General features: G+C 42.7%; 1 protein-coding gene and 1 pseudogene across 3 annotated transcripts in view; both read left to right on the top strand.

Moving 5' to 3' along the window:
• Positions 1–16,829, top strand: part of LPAR1 (lysophosphatidic acid receptor 1) — a 99,845-nt gene that overhangs the window by 55,758 nt on the left and 27,258 nt on the right. The gene's annotated exons all lie outside the window — the stretch shown is intronic.
• LOC133375559 (WW domain-containing oxidoreductase-like) lies at positions 920–10,486 on the top strand (annotated as a pseudogene).

Here is a 16,829-nt window from a genome sequence, read left to right as displayed (position 1 = left end):
TTGAAACAGAGCCCAGATCAACATTATTATGGCCAGTATGCAGATTTGTACCTATCTACATCCACACAGCAGACCAGCAGGCAACCAGCCTGGGTGAAGAAAAAGCACAACCTTGCTTGTGCAGATGAGGTATGCTAAAGGCAACCATCAACTCAATAGTGTACACATAAAAAGAGAGAATGTAATCACTGTCCATCATCCTTTACTACTTATTGTCTCTGGGACTGAGATGGAAAGGCAGGACATAAATATCAACATAAAACATACAATCCTGGTTTTAGTTCCCAGTTCATTTCTGGACCCAATTCCAGGTGCTCATATCGGTGTTTAAAGCTCTAAATGACTTAGGCCTTAAGCATCTGAAGGACTTTCTCTTTTGCTACAGACCCTCTTGCATGTTAAGATCAACAGAGGGGGCCCTCTTGGTTGTTGCCCCACTCTCGGAAGTTCAGAAGATGGTGGCCCAGGAGAGCATTCTCTGTGGCAGCCCCTACATTGTAGGATTCCCTCCCCACAGATGTGTCTAGCACCTTCACTGTACAGTTTTCATCATATGCTGAAGACTCACCTCTTTGCCCTAGCCTTTGACACTTAAGTTATACATTTTTAAGACCTACCCTATACTTGTAATTTGTTTTAAACCGTTTTTAATGTTGTATTTTAAATTTTTGTAGCCCGCCCTGGGACCTTGTGGTAAAGGATAGGTAATATTGAAATAATAATATAATATAAAAATCTTAAGGAGAATTACGATGTAAGGCTGATGAAGCTTAATGGGACTAACTTCTGGGTAAACATGTTTAGGATTGTACTGCATGACAGGACTTCTTTCTAAGCAAGAGCAAATGGCATGATGGGGCAGCAGCACTCACCTGACATCAATTTCATTATGTTGCAGCTCTTTACTGGGAGGTAGAGAATGGGCAAGGTTAACACAGTGCAAATGCACCAGTGGAACCAATCTGGAGCTCCCATCAGTGCATTTGCACGTAACAGCTGCTTCACTCCTCTCCCTCTCCCTCCCAGTAAGCAGCAGCGATGTGTCCAATGCGAGGTCAGGTGAGTGCTGCAGCTCCATGCTGTCTGCTACTGCTTTTAAGTAATAATAATAATAATAATATTTAATTCGTTTGTCGCCTATCTGGCAATTAGCCACTCTAGGCGACGTACATTAAAAGAGATAAAATACAGTAAGCATATTTAGAATTGCACTGCACAAAGACCAAGGTATGCTAAGTGCAAACGTTGTTTTTCTGGCTGCCCAGAGGTTGCCTGGTTTTTTAGAGGTGTTAGTTATCTTTAAATATATAAAATGAATACAATATTAGTCTTCTATAATTAAGAGAAAGAAAGAAATATGTTTTAGGAGTCTACAAAGCCTTAAGCTACTTTATAATTATAAGCTTCTAAAAAGTTGTTCTCAAGGTGCAATTGAACACCTGTAGTTTTTGATAGGACAATTAGTAAATGTGAATAACATTTTCTATATTTAATTTGCCTCAGGTATCCCAAATACACATTCTTTCTTTAGTGTCAGAAGCATGGCTGTGTGTAATCCATCACCAGATCAGTAGACCTTAAAGAAGCAGCAGCATAATAGTTCTTATTTGGATTTTCACATTTAGACCTTCAAAAGTGCAACTCTGCTGTTACTTATCAAACACTTGGATTCCTCCAAACGGAAATGTTTAATGAAGTTCACAAACAATTATCCTCCATATCTAAAAGGTTGCCATCACTGAAAGAGCAAATGAGTGGAAAATTCAGTATTCTACCTCAGGCATTTATTTCAGTATAGCATGAATAGTAATGTTAGCAATCTGTCTCTGCCAAGACTATATTTCCTGGTCTTGGAAAAGCTAAATAAGCCCAATATATGTTCTCAGACATGTGTGGAAAAGATTACTGAATGTTTATCCACAAGTTGCATGGATTTTTCCAAATAAACCTTTGGCTTTATGCATCAGTAAGCCTTGTATACAATGCTGTGTGGAGAGAGAGAAAAAGCACACAGGCTTCTCTAGTGGCCTAGCACCCAGTTGTTGCATCTGTTATCTGAGACAAAATGTGATGGAGGAAGGGGAGAAATAAATTATTTGAATTCTTTTAATGAAAAATTCCTGGAGCTAGCTCATTAACAAAGTTTGAAGTTCTTTTAACTCTTTATCTTGGGAGAATCAGAAAATTAGGTGGTAGAAGTCATATGGTAATGCCAAGGAGAACAGAAATTACATATTTAAGAAGCCTCACTCACTGTGGTAGAAAAAAATTAAAATACTTAGACAACAGGTAGCTGACATGATCACTGGATAAATAAAGCATTTTTTTACCTGTTGTAGGAATGTATGACAAAGTATGCCTTAGAACAGAGGCCAGGACTCCCACATGTGAGAGAATGAAGAGGTGTGAGAATTCTCCTGTCACACAGCTAGGATCATATTTGGGAAATGCTACAACTCATTCAGTCATCCCAACAGCCAAGATATAAGCTTGTTTACTTGTATGTAAATGGTAGCTCTATGCAACCCTTCAAAAAGGAAGTTAAACATACATGATCAAAATAAGCTGCACTCAAGTCACAGAGGAGTACTTTTGTGCAATGTGTTTAAGATAGTGTTTAGTGATACTGCATTTAAAGAGCCTGTGAATCCATTTAAACCCACATTGTAATTGAAGCAACGTCTCTCTCTCTCTCTCTCTCTCTCTGTTTTCCCCTTTCCAGTATGTGTGTGTGTGCATGGAATCTTTCAAATGAACAGAAAAGTATTTTCATCCATCCCCCCCTGCACTCATACAAGGGCCAAACAAGAGAATCTTGTTTTTCTGCCCCAGTAAATGCCTAACATTGTGTCTGTCGTCTCTTTACAGCTTTGCTTTGCTCCAGTAGGATGACTCCTCTTCTTCGGGGGGGGGGGGGCAGGATCTCCTCCTGGTGGCATGAGTGATGTGAGATCCAATCGAGTTTCACAAGAGGGTTCATTGTTTTGACTTATGACTAAGATGACTTGAACCTCTGGCTGGAGCAGTCAGAAGCTGGCACACTGCATCATCCCACAGAATTGCTGAAATGTTTAATCTTGGGGCAACGTCAAAACAGAAGAGATTCCCCCCCTCCTTTTCATGCTCTTTTGTGTTTTCCCCCCTCTGAGTAAAATATTTTAAACAGAAGGAAATGATTTCATAGTTTGAGCTCTTTTCTCTTTTTAACAAGGCTGCTTTTGAGATAGCTAAAGTAATAGAGAACATAAAACTCTTTCTCCATAGCATGCCTCTTTGCTCTGGGGCTTACATAGAATTGATTTATATAGCATACATAGGCATGAAAATGGACCTTGGTCAGGCAGTGATTCAAATGCTAACAGAAAATTTTTATATTTGAAATGTGCTTTAGAAAAGAGAGCTTACGGGAACATAGTTGGTGCAACATACTTGTGCTTCAACCGGACTGAAATCCTAAGCATACTTTCCTGGATCCAAGTTTCTCTGAGTAAATTTGTCCAGGAATTAGATTTAAATGCAAAATTTTGAGGTGCATGGCATTTCCTAGACAAATAAAAATATGATTAGTACATTACCTGTGTAGCTGAGGAGCCACTCTGTCCCGTGTCACCAGTGGACCATAGGAATTTACAGTGGACCAGCCACAACACACATTACAAAAACCTCCCAACACTGCATCAGGGTGGAGGATCAGTTGCCATTTCTCCCAATGTAGCAAACATTCTGGTTTGCACATAACACATGGCTTAAGATTATGTGTCATCACTGCCCAGCCATTTAACTACAGTTTGTTTACTGTCAATAAACCATCCTCTGAAGCCATGGTTTGTTGTTGGCTTATGAACTCTGTTTTGCTTTAACTGTGGCTTGGCATTATATATGAACCAATCACCTTTACTTAACTATGGTTTATTTGACTATCTCATCCCAGAAGTTCACCATACTCCTCAAATGTGTGAGGCAAGAGCAACTGGAAAATAAATCAAGCTTTGGAGAAACAAGCTATGGTTTGTTTGATCATCTCTGGGACAACTTGTGGGTTGTCAAGCAAACCATGGCTTAAACAAACCATGGCTTAGTGTTATGTGTGAACCAGGCCATTTAATAAATGTCTCCTTATGCAAAGGGGCAGTAAACATAAAATCGACCCTGCTGTATCAGACCAAAGACCTATCTCTAGTCTAGCATTCTGTTTCCCAAAGTTGCCAACCAGATGCCTAAGGGAAGCCCACAAGTAGGGCATATGGGCAATAGCTATATCTCATTGTTATTTCCCAGCAGCTTGTATTGGAGGAATGCTGCCTCTGATCCTGGAGGCATATAGCCATTGTGATTAGTAGCCGTTGATAGCCATCCTCTATGACTTTATTTGATTCCTTTATCTGACCCTATTTTAATGTCAACGCTATTTTAAGATCAACACCTCACTTTGTGGTACTGAATTCTGAAGTTTACTGTATACCGTGTGAAGAAGTACTGCCTTTTGTCTGAATCTCACCACCGTTCAGCTCCATTGGATGACTCCAGGTTCAATACTATTTGGGAGGGGGAAGGGTGGCATCCAAGTAATGTGTTCCATTAACAAAAGGATTTCCACTTGCGCAGCAGAACTTCCCCTCTCTATCCACGTGCACCCTGCATCCTCCCCAAATCTGCTCTGGTGGGTTGGGAAAACCCCTTGAACAGATTTAGGGTGTGCACAGGGGAGGGGGGAGTTCTCTTGCACAAATGGAAATCCTAGTGCTGATGGAAAGCTTTGGTTGGATACCCCACAAAGTCTATCTACTTTCTTCACACCATAAATAATTTTATACAGAAACATAAATTACATAGATAGTATGCTCTGTGAGGACAGAGATGGATACTGAGTCAATTGTTGTATGTCTCCAGAATCCATGGGATAGTGCAGGGCATAAATATAAATATATTGGGTGCACTCCAATCCATGGGTGAGACTGCCAAGCACATTGGCTAGATATGGACCATTGTCTTTGATAAAACATTCACCTTGTTGAATTCAGTTCCCGAGAAAACCTCTGGCACAGCAATGTTGGTGTTCCTACAGATTTTGGAAGATGACTGAGTTATATACGGGTTCTTAAATGGCCAATGGAGCAGATCGTTGTTTGCACAGCTGCAGTTAAAAGTGCTCTTAGAGTGGGTATGCCCAAGTACTTTGAAGTGTTTTGAATGAGTGAGAGAAAGGACGTAGTGTTTTTTTCTCTGCACAATAGTTTCATTTTATGCTCACAATTTCTGTTAAAAATCTGTGTCCTGGCCTACTCATGTATATTTATATTACCTATTTTTGTTGTTGCCTAGTTAGCATTATTGGTAATAACAATTCACCTAGTAATTTATATCTCCTATGAACTTGGGAGCAAAACAGACTGATTGAACTAAGAACATTAGTGAAAAACGGATGAGTCAAAACATATTACCAAATACAACCAGAGATATGATTAAAACAGCTGTCCTTCCTCCATTATTTATAAAGCCAAAGTAGAAGCAATGACATTAGACCTTTCATCTCTTGAGAGTGTACAGGACTTTGCTGAAGCATTCAGATCCAAGAATGTGTCTTTTCACGTGCTGATCTGCAATGCTGCTATTTTGGCTGTTCCTTGGCAATTGACTGAAGATGGTCTGGAGTCCACCTTCCAGGTGAATTGTTTGGGACGCTTTTATCTCATTCAGCTCAAGATGGCGGCGTAGAAGGAAGTTGTGTGTTTAGAGCTCCGTTTTAGAGCTCCGCCGTTTTATCCTATTTAACATCCATTTAAATATTTTAAGACTTTTTTCCATCCTTTATTATTCCCCTGTGATTTGTATGGACTTGTAGGCATGTGGGTACCTTTGCTTGGATGTATTTGGTTACCCACCCTCTCCTACCCCTCTGTCAGACACGTAAACTATCGAGAGGCAAGAAGAACGCCGCTGCAGTCTGGAGCCGAGGGATGCACATGGACTACTCACCCCTTTTGCTGTGAGGTTGGTGCTGTGGGGCCCAGCGGCGGTGGGGAGAGTGGGGGGCTGAGAGGTGGTCGGAGCGGACCTCCCTCGTCCCATGTTTTTCCAGCGGCTTCTTTGCTGCTTCTCTCCCGCTGCCGTCTCTCGCCTGCCATTGTAGCTTGCTCCCTGCCGCCCGCTGGCCTTCTGGTGCAGCGTTGTTTGATCGGCCCCGGGTTGCCTCCGGTTTGGACTGGGTTGAGGCTGCGACCTGGGTGGCGGCCCGAGTGGCGGTGCTGTCCTCAGACGGCTTGGGAAGAGATCTCTGGGGAACGGATTGAGGTGCGACACGACGCTTTTTGCTGGCTGCGACAGTGGCGATATGCCCCCCATCACCCCCACTGGCCCGAGCAGCGGCGGCGCTGCTCGCTTTGTTCTTTGGGCGTCCCAGGGGGAAATCCCTGGGGGCGGTGTTGGGGCGCGAAGCGGCATCTTTCGCTAGCTGCAACATCGGCAGCTCAATTGGCCTATTCGGAGGCGCGGCGCGACATAGTATCTTCACGAGCCGTGACATTGGGGACACGCCCTCCATTGTACTAGAGATTCCTTCGGTCGTTCCTGTTGGCCCGAGAGGGGAGGAAAAAAGAGGACGTCGGGACACTCTGGCCGCGACGCTTTGCAGCGATGGAGAAGATCGCCGTGGTGGAGGCCTAAGAATGGGAGGAGACGGAAGGCCCATCATCAACTACAAGTGAACTAACCCCACATTGTGGGCAGGAGAGACGTGGAATATTTTATTTTTATTTTATTTTTATTATTTTTATTTTTATTTTCTGTTACTTAGGAATAGGCCTGCCTGTTGGCGAATAGGAGGGAGCTATGTGCAGACCGGAGGGGGATAGTGTGGGGGTGGTCGTGAGCCACAATATTCAAAGGCTAGGCGGCAGATTCTGGAAAGGCGCGGGAAACAGGCCAAGCCGGCATCGGGGAACCAGGGATAGATGCTTAATATCCATCCCTTGTTCCGGGCCTGTTTACCACCAGAAGATAACTGGGGGAAGCAGAACTCCATCCAATCTTTGATTGCTGTTGTGCAACGCCAGGTCTGTGGTACAGAAAACATCACTCATCCATGATATGATCATGGATGAGGACGCAGACCTGGTGTGTATTACGGAGACATGGCTGGATGAGGCCTCAGCTCCTATACTTGAGGCCATGTGTCCAGCCGGTTTCCGATATGCACAGCAGCCGAGGATTGGTAGGCGGGGAGGGGGAGTGGCAGTCATCTATCGGGAATCTTTGTGTTTCGCCAGACCCCCTCTCCACGAGACCAAGTTTGTTGATTGCATGTACTGGAGGTTGGGCCCAAAGGGCAGTTTAGGGATTCTACTTGTGTACCGCCCACCCCGCTGCACAGCAGACTCCCTGACTGAGGTGCTTGAGGTGGTCTCGGGTGTGCGGTTGCTCTCCCCCAACCTTGTGGTGATGGGGGATTTCAGCGTACACGCCGAGGCTGTCCTCACAGGAGCCCCTCAGGATTTCATGGAAACCATGACTTCTTGGAATCTGCACCTTAGTAATATAGGGCCTACCCATGTAGCCGGTCATGCTCTCGACCTTGTGTTTGTCTCGGGAGGGGAGGAAAGTGCTCTGAAAATGGGGATGATTTCTTCTAACCCCGTGTCATGGTCAGATCACTATCTGGTGAATATAGATCTCTCGATGCCACACGCCCTCCGCAGGGGACAAGGACCTGTTAGGATGGTCTGCCCCAGACGCCTGATGGAGCCCAAAGGATTCCTGAATGCTCTGGGGGATATGGAGCTGGCTGAAGGACGCCCGGTCGAATCCCTGGTGATGGAGTGGAATAAGGAGGTCACTAGGGCGGTGGACCGGGTGGCTCTGAAACGTCCTCTCCCCATGAATAGAACTCAGACAGCACCCTGGTATACGCCACGGTTGCGGGGTCTGAGACAGGAGGTGAGACGACTTGAGCGCCGGTGGCGGAAATTTCGCACTGAAGACGATCGGACACGGGTTAGAGCAGCAATAGCTGCCTACCAGGTGGCAACAAGGGCAGCAAAGAGAAATTTCTTTGCTGCCTCTATTGCGTCGGCAGAGTGCTGTCCCAGGAGATTGTTCCAAGTGGTCCGAAGCCTGGTTGGTCCAGTTGCTCAGGAACCCATGGAACATTCTAAGATCTCCTGTGATAATTTTGCTAAACACTTTGTCGATAAAATCGAGCGCCTGAACAGCATGCTTCCGCTCGCCGTGGAGACAGGAAGTGGGCCAGAGTCGGCCAGTTGCAATCTGGTCTATTGGGATCGGTTTCAGCCTCTTCTCTCTGAGGAAGTGGACAAGGTGCTCGGTACTGTGAAGCCAACCACCTGTCTGGTTGATCCTTGCCCTTCATGGCTCATTATGAGCTGTAAAGAGAGACTGAGCGAAGGGATCAAGGCGGTGGTGAATGCATCCTTGCAAGAGGGTGCAATGCCATCAGCCCTCAAGGAAGCGGTGATAAAGCCCATCCTAAAAAAAACGTCCTTGGATCCCCAAGAGTTAAACAACTTTCGCCCAGTCTCTAATTTACCATTCTTGGGCAAGGTGATTGAGAGGGTGGTGGCTGCGCAGTTACAGACACACTTGGAGGAAACGGATTATCTAGATCCATTCCAATCGGGTTTCAGGACTGGCCATGGAACGGAAACAGCCTTGGTCGCTCTGGTAGATGATATGAGGGCATTGGATAGGGGTGAATACACCTTCCTTGTCCTCCTGGACCTCTCAGCAGCTTTCGATACCGTTGACCACGGTATCCTTTTAAATCGCCTAGAGGGATTAGGAATAGGAGGCACTGTTTTGCAGTGGTTCTATTCCTATCTCTCGGATAGGCAGCAACGGGTGTCATTGGGAGATGAGGTTTCAGACCCTTGGCCTCTTCATTGTGGAGTGCCACAGGGTTCTATCCTCTCTCCCATGCTATTCAACATCTATGTGAAACCGCTGGGGGCTATCATCAGGAGTTTTGGGCTGCAGTGTCATCAGAATGCAGATGACACTCAGCTCTATCTCTCATTTAAGTCCTCACCGGAGTTGGCTGTGAACACCATGTCCAAGTGCCTGGAATCCGTAAGTGGATGGATGGGAGAGAATAGGCTGAAGCTGAACCCCGATAAGACTGAGGTATTACTTGTGGGAGATAAAAGCAGGTTAGGAATTACTGACCTGATGCTTAATGGGGTGAGTTTACCCCTGAAGGACCAGGTCCGCAGTCTTGGGGTCATCCTTGACTCCCAGCTGTCCATGGAGGCTCAGATTACAGCAGTGAGCCGGGCAGCTTGGTATCAATTACATCTGATACGGAGACTGCAACCCTACCTTCCTGTTCATCTGCTCCCCCAAGTGATACATGCCCTGGTCTCCTCTCGCTTAGACTACTGCAATGCGCTCTACGTGGGGTTACCCTTGAAATTACAACTGGTGCAGAATGCAGCGGCTCGCTTGATTACGCATAGCCGTCGCTGGGATCATATCACCCCAGTGTTATTAGATCCTCACTGGCTACCGGGTGCAATTCAAGGTGTTGGTGTTGACCTTTAAAACCCTATACGGTTTCGGCCCAGTGTATCTGAAGGAACGCCTCCAGAATCACCGATTGTGCCGCCTGACAAGATCAGCCTCGCAAGACCTTCTCTTGGTCCCACCGGTGAGAACAGCCAGGCTGGTACGGACCAGAGAGAGGGCTTTTTCTGTTGTGGCCCCCACCCTCTGGAACTCCCTCCCTCTCGATCTCAGACATGCTCCCTCCTTGTCAAGCTTTCGCCGAGCCTTAAAGACCTGGCTCTTCAGGCAGGCCTACAAGATTGGAACAAATTAACTCTATGTTATAATGAACTGAAGGATGGTTTTTAGCTTAAATTTGTTTGTGTGATATATATATATGTATTGTTTTTTAATCTTGTTGTAAGTCGCCTAGAGTGTCCCTAACCCGGACAGATAGGCGACTGAAAAATAAAATTTATTTATTATTATTTATTATTTGTTGCTCAGCTCCTGCAAGAGTCGTGGTGGTTTCCTCAGAATCACAGAGATTAAAGACAGCTCAGGAAAGCTTGACTTCAATGCACTTTCTCCATCTAAGAAAGAATACTGGGCCATGCTGGCATATAATCGGTCTAAGCTGTGCAATATTCTCATATCCAATGAGCTCAACAACTGCCTTTCTCCCCACGGGGTGACATCGAATGCAGTGCATCCTGGAAATATGATGTACTCATCCCTTCATCACAACTGGTGGGTGTATACCCTGCTGTTTACTTTGGCTTGTCCTTTCACCAAATCAATGCAACAGGGGGCTGCCACAACAGTCTACTGTGCTACTGCCCCTGAACTGGAAGGCCTGGGAGGGATGTACTTCAACAACTGTTGTCGTTGCCTGCCGTTGCAAGAGGCGCAGAATGAAATGACTGCAGCAGCCTTGTGGGAGCTCAGCGAGAAGCTGATCCAAGAACGAATTGGCAGGCAGGGCAAGTAGCAGGGAGCTCCTGGAGAGATCAAAACACAACTTCAATTCTGAGTTTCTTTCCTGGACATTTTTTTCTTAATAATGTTATTTGTTATTTAGTTTAATTTTTGTAAATTGTATTGCTTTCATTGGTGTATTTTTATATTTGTGTTTATTTTTCTTTGTAAGCCGCCTTGAGGGCCTTTGGCCAAAAGGCGGGGTATAAATAAATTTATAATAATAATAATAATTTATAAGTAAGGTATATATTAACAAACTTAGTATGACGATATAGGTTAATAAGAGATTGAACAAGTTCTGAACTGTTGATTACAAATGTTAATCAATTGCCAAGAACTTTAAGACAAATTTATGAAAACATTGCTGAATTGGAACCACTTAATCACAATTACAAAGCAAAAAGGGAAGCAGATATGCTAACAATAATGCTAAGAAAAATGGATATGGAAAAACATCCCATAATTTATCTTCTATGACCTGCCTTCAAGTCAATTCTGACTTATGGCGACCCTATGAATAGGGTTTTCATGAGGCTGAGAGGCAGTGACTGGCCCAAGGTCACCCAGTGAGCTTCATGGCTATGTGGGGATTCGAACCCTGGCCTCCCAGGTCAAAGTCCAACACCTTAACCACTACACCACACTGGCTCTCACTTTATCTTCTGTATGAACCTTCAGGAAATTTTTAATCAAACCATTTGATCATTCAGTGATATTTAACTCCAGCCAGATTGAATAGAATTTATCTAACAGTCAGTGATCATTATTGGAGATGTAAGGCATCCAATACAAATCTGTTTCATGTGATGTGGAAATGTCCCGTAATTAAGGCCTTTTGAGAAGCTGTTTTACTAGAAATGAGAAATACCCTTGGCTATGATTTCCCAAGGGATCACTGTGATTTTTATTATTTTGGAGCTCATCAGAGGAAGATTTTAAAATTGTACTCCATTTAGCAGCTAGTCTGTTAATTTTTCAAAACTGGAAAAATCCTAAAGCACTTTCTATAGATGCTTGACTTTAAGGTATGGCAAAGGGCCTATATGCTCAGGCTGATCAACTTATTTAGTGTAAGAGAAGGCAGACTGAATGACGACAAATTTGTGGAAAACTTGAGTTTGGTTATATATTGGAACATTAAAGTGCAGGATTCAATTATTCCGTACATATTATTAGGAGATGTATATATTGTGAACAGCTGACTATTTTGAAAAGTAATTAGTGCTAACGTTGATATTTGTAAAGAAAAAAATAGTGTTTTAAAAGAAGAAGAGGGTGTTTTTTTTAAAAAAATTAATAATTCATTGCAAAGCTTTATAAAATCCTTGACTGGTCAGTAGGGATGGGGTTCGCTAGCTGATTCCTATCCATTTTAATTCCAGCAGCCTGGCTTTCAGTGCCAGTCTGCCATTTTTTTGTCCCTGTTTGTTTTTGCAATTGCCGATCCGCTGGGATTTTTTAAGTGAAAAAATGTAATTTCTAACAAAAATGCTTATGAAAATGCTTATGCTGTAGGTGCTTGTTCCATCTTTTTTCCTATTTACATATTAATTAGGCAGATAATTGCCCATTGAATCTGTCTCTTGCCTCAGGCTAACTGATACGCTGTTTAAAGATGACTCCCCAAACAAACATTGCACTATTCTTGTTGTTTTGCAATACTTTTGATTTTTACTGTTGAAAAGTTGACCACCATTGCTTATTTTAACTTCTTTGTTTTAAGGGAATTTATAACTAAGTCACTCACTCGCACATCACAATTACACACACACACACACACACACACACACACACACAGTGGCAGCAGAGATTCAAAAGCGGGGGGGGGGAGAGATCCTGTCCAAGTCTGCTCTGTGCTACAATTTAATGGGTGGGAGAGGAAAAAAAGGATGGGTTGTCGGTCATTTCTGAGAATCAACAAAACAAAGGGAAAATTAGAAGGAGGCTAATGGATGCAAATAGCAATCGTTATCACCTAGACAGCATTTAACAATGCATCACTTTGTTGTGCCTTCAAGTTGATCACAACTTATGGCAACTCTATGAATCAGCGACCTCCAATAGCTTCTGTTGTAAACCACCCTGTTCAGATCTTGTAAGTTCAGGTCTGTGTCTTCCTTTATGGAATAAATCCATCTCTTGTTTGGCCTTCCTCTTTTTCTATTCCCTTCTGTTCTTCCCAGCATTATTGTCTTTTCTAGTGAATCATGTCTTCTCATGATGTGTCCAAAGTATGATAACCTCCGTTTCATCATTTTAGCTTCTAGTGACAGTTCTGGTTTAATTTGTTCTAACACCCAGTTATTTGTCTTTTTCGCAGTCCATGGTATCCGTAAAGCTCTCCTCCAGTACCACATTTCAAATGAGTTGGTTTTTCTCTTATCTGCTTTTTTCACTGTCCAACTTTCACATCCATACATAGAGATCAGGAATACCATGGTCTGAATGATCCTGACTTTAGTCTTGAATGATACATCTTTGCCTTTGAGGACCTTTTCTAGTTTTCTCACAGCTGCCCTCCCCAGTCCTAGCCTTCTTCTGATTTCTTGACTATTGTCTCTGTTTTGGTTAATGACTGTGCCAAGGTATTGATAATCCTTGACAAGTTCAATGTCCTCATTGTCAACTATAAAGTTACATTAATCTTCTGTTGTCATTACTTCAGTCTTTTTGACATTCATCTGTAGTCCTGCTTTTGTGCTTTCCTCTTTAATTTTCATCAGCATTAGTTTCAAATCATTACTGGTTTCTGCTAGTAGAATGGTATCGTTTGCATATCTTAAATTACAGGTATTTCTCCCTCCAATTTTCATACCTCCTTCATCTTAGTCCAATCCTGCTTTCTGTATGATATGTTCTGCGTATAGATTAAACAAATAGGGTGATAAAATACACCCGTCTCACACCCTTTCTGATGGGGAACCAATTGGCTTCTCCATATTCTGTCCTTTAGAGGAAAGCCAATTACGAAGACAATAATGTAAAATTCGGAGCGGATTTTTTTTAAAGAGTGCCAATGACAGCTGTAACCCACTAGAAGAAAGTGCTGGTTTGAAAACAGCGGATTGTCAGATTATGTCAAAATACTGTAATAAATCTGATTTAGTGGTTATTCTCCCCCATCCCTACTGGCCAGTAAGTAAAGTGCAAGCACCTAGATTCCTGACAAGCTACCAATTAAGGTGAATGGCATATGGTGCAGGCACAGCTTCACAATGGCTTTCCTCCACAAAAAGAAAGCTTTATTTTTGATGATCCAGTGCTTCCAGTAGTGCAACACATAAACCAAGGGTCAGTTGAATAGAGGAGAGTTTATCTAGACATCCTGCCGTTTGGGCCACTTCCCACCTCCACCCCCATCCAAGCGGAAGGCCTTTGCTGTCACTGCAGATTGATGCTAACATAAAGAAATGCTACCTGTTTTCTGTAAGTGTGAGGAAATGCTACATTTTCATAGCTTCACTGGGAATCAGTGACATAAGTGGAAGGTAGTTATTTTCAGTCGAGGAAAATAACTACATGAGGTCATGGAAACCTCAGCAAATTGCTTTGAAAAACTGAGTGAAGAGTTTCAACAAATGGCGCTACAGTGAGTGGAAAGCACTACAACAGCTTTTAAGTTCTGGTGCCTCTTCTGGTTTTGCCGGCCCTACCTGACTCACTAACAGTAGTGATGCTTGTACATTGGTGTAGTGGGGAAAAAGAAGGCTGTAAACTCAGGCATTGGCAGTGTGAATCTGTCCATCAATTATTTTCTGTTCTGACACAAGAGGAGCAGTATTTTAGCCTTTGTGGGTTCTTTAGAAAAGCATATGCTTTTTAAAATGCATGGACAATGAACTAACCAATACTCAAGTAAAGATTAGTTACTATCACTGATCTTAGCCACTCTGTTTTGGCCATCTTTTATAGTTTTTATAGGAAGCTGCCTTATCATGAGTCAGACTGTTGATCATGTAGCTCAATATTGTCAACACTAACTGGCAGTGACTCTCCAGAGTTTGAGATGGTCTATTCGCAGCCCTACCTGGGGATCCTAGGGATTGAACCTGGGACCTTCTGCATGCCAAGCATTGAGCTACAGCCTTTTCTCCAGTAATTCTCTTAGTAAAATCCATAGCACTTTTCATTCAGTATAGAGCAGGGATACTCAACAAATACAGTAGCTCTCAGACCACATTTACACTGTCATTAACTTATTAGGGCTATACCACTTCCTTAACTGTAGAAAATTATTTTTTAATCTCATTTTAGCTCACATACCCATTTTGGTCAGGTGTACAACCTTCTCTTGAGCATTGAGTTCAGAGGAAACCTGTTATTCCTGTTTGCAAGCCAAGTGCTGATTGTGACAGTCATGAAGCCATTGCCTTCCCTTATCCAGAACAGTTTTTGAAGTTTTAAATATTTAAACAAATAAGATGTTAGACAAATGTTTAATCAGATATGTTTGCAAGCTACAGGGAAAAACATTTTAAAAGTGGAAAATGTATCCTGAATTATGAAGAGAGAGGCGGGGGGGGATGCTGGATTTGGAGTAAATAAATACATTTGTGGAGTGACAGGAGGGGTGGGGAAGCCAAGCACAGCCAGTTCCTGAACAAGCCATGCTGACCCATGTTGGTAGGCATGCCTGTACATATACCGTTAATTGAGTTCAGGTTAATATCTTCTGCAAGGATGGAAAACATATTGAAAAGAATATCGTTTGAGAATGTATGGGTTGAATGATTACTCTGGATTAATGTTCCTTACTCTAAACTCTTTATTTATTGTCTGTTCTGGAAACAACCCATTCTGAAAGTATCTCCCAGAAAACAATTTTTTAAATATTTTGTTGTTTTTAAATGAAGGGGGATTTAAGTGGGCAAAATACGTATTTTGAGCCCCAATACACTCCTTAGCATTCCAGAGTTACTATGGATGCTTTCCACTAAACAGGGAGAATTTTAAATGTACCAGCAGCAATGCATATGGAAAAGCAATAGAGGCTCTTAATACTGGGTTGAGCTGAACTAACAGGCACTGTTGATGAAAAACCCAGCTAAAAAGAAATTAAATAGTTCTGAGCAAACTGATCTTGTTCAGCAGCCATCCACTCAAGAATGTTTTTTTTCAGCTTCATTCATTCCGATAGGAGGCATTTTGTCATCTTCACCTAACTCAGTCCCGTCTTTTGGGATGAAGCTATACCTCAGTGATGGTAACTTAATAATAATTAGTAGTAGTCCTAGTTGTTGTTGTTGTGGGGGTGTGTGCAAAAAGAATTTCCCCTAAATCTGGGGGAAAGCAGTACTGGGAGAAATAGCATATGGCATGAAGGACAAAAAAAATACAGCCACCAAGGAACCGTACTGCAGCAACAAGATTTGTTTCTATCATTAAAATCACTCAGAAAAATAAAAAAGAGTCCTTATGGGTTTATATGAAATTTGGATGACAAATATAATAAAAAGAAACACTGAAATAATATTATGAAGTCCTGAATTGTTCAAGGGCTGGCTAACGTTTTTCTAACAGTTTTGAATATTGCCAGAGTGCAACATGGCACACTGTCAGTTACTTGGCACTGACACATGTTAAAATAGTTTGAAAATATATGTTAATAATGGGTACCTAAACTTGCAATTTAGTCATAAGCTGTTTATATGATATATGACTCCTCTGCCTAGAATTTCCATGTTGGTACTGAGGAGTTTTCCATACAATTTTGTTATGATAAACGAGTAGTTACCCATTATGTACTATCCATATTCTCATTGTTGGGCTGTTGTGGGGCTATGGCATTTTCTGAATCCACTTTATATTATCCAGGGGAAAATGCGGCTCTTCCACTGGTGCATCCTTGCCTATAGTGATCCTTGTGCTGCATGCTTCATGGGCAAGTATCACAGGCTCTCTGTTGCCTATTGCAGGAGTGAGGAACCCTGTGGTCCCCCAGATGTTGTTGGGCTATCAGTGACAGCCAACATGGCCAATGGTCAGGGATGGTGGGAGTTGTTCAACAGCATCTGGATATACAAAGATTCCCTATCTCGGTCTGGCATGTAATTAACGAAGCAATAGCTCCAAATCATCATGCTCATTATTTTGAGATTTTTAAATTATTTAGGGATATTTTAATGGCCTGGTATGTGTTCCCTAGCTATGTAATCCCAGCTCTGGAGTGCTTATCAGGGGCTGGTTGAAAATATTTTTTTCCTTGGATGACCAGGAGGGGATACTCCATACACATACACACCACAGTGTCTGGTCATTTCAGGATTTATATTTTAATGACTGACCTTTTTCATTTCTTGTGGGTTATATGTTCCACTGATTTCAGTGGAGTTTATTTCAAAATAAGTGTGCAT

This window comes from Rhineura floridana, chromosome 1 (assembly GCF_030035675.1).
Source record: "Rhineura floridana isolate rRhiFlo1 chromosome 1, rRhiFlo1.hap2, whole genome shotgun sequence".
In the NCBI taxonomy this organism is placed as follows: domain Eukaryota; kingdom Metazoa; phylum Chordata; class Lepidosauria; order Squamata; family Rhineuridae; genus Rhineura; species Rhineura floridana.
The sequence above is the reverse complement of the archived record's forward strand: the minus strand, read 5'-3'. Positions and strand labels throughout refer to the sequence as shown.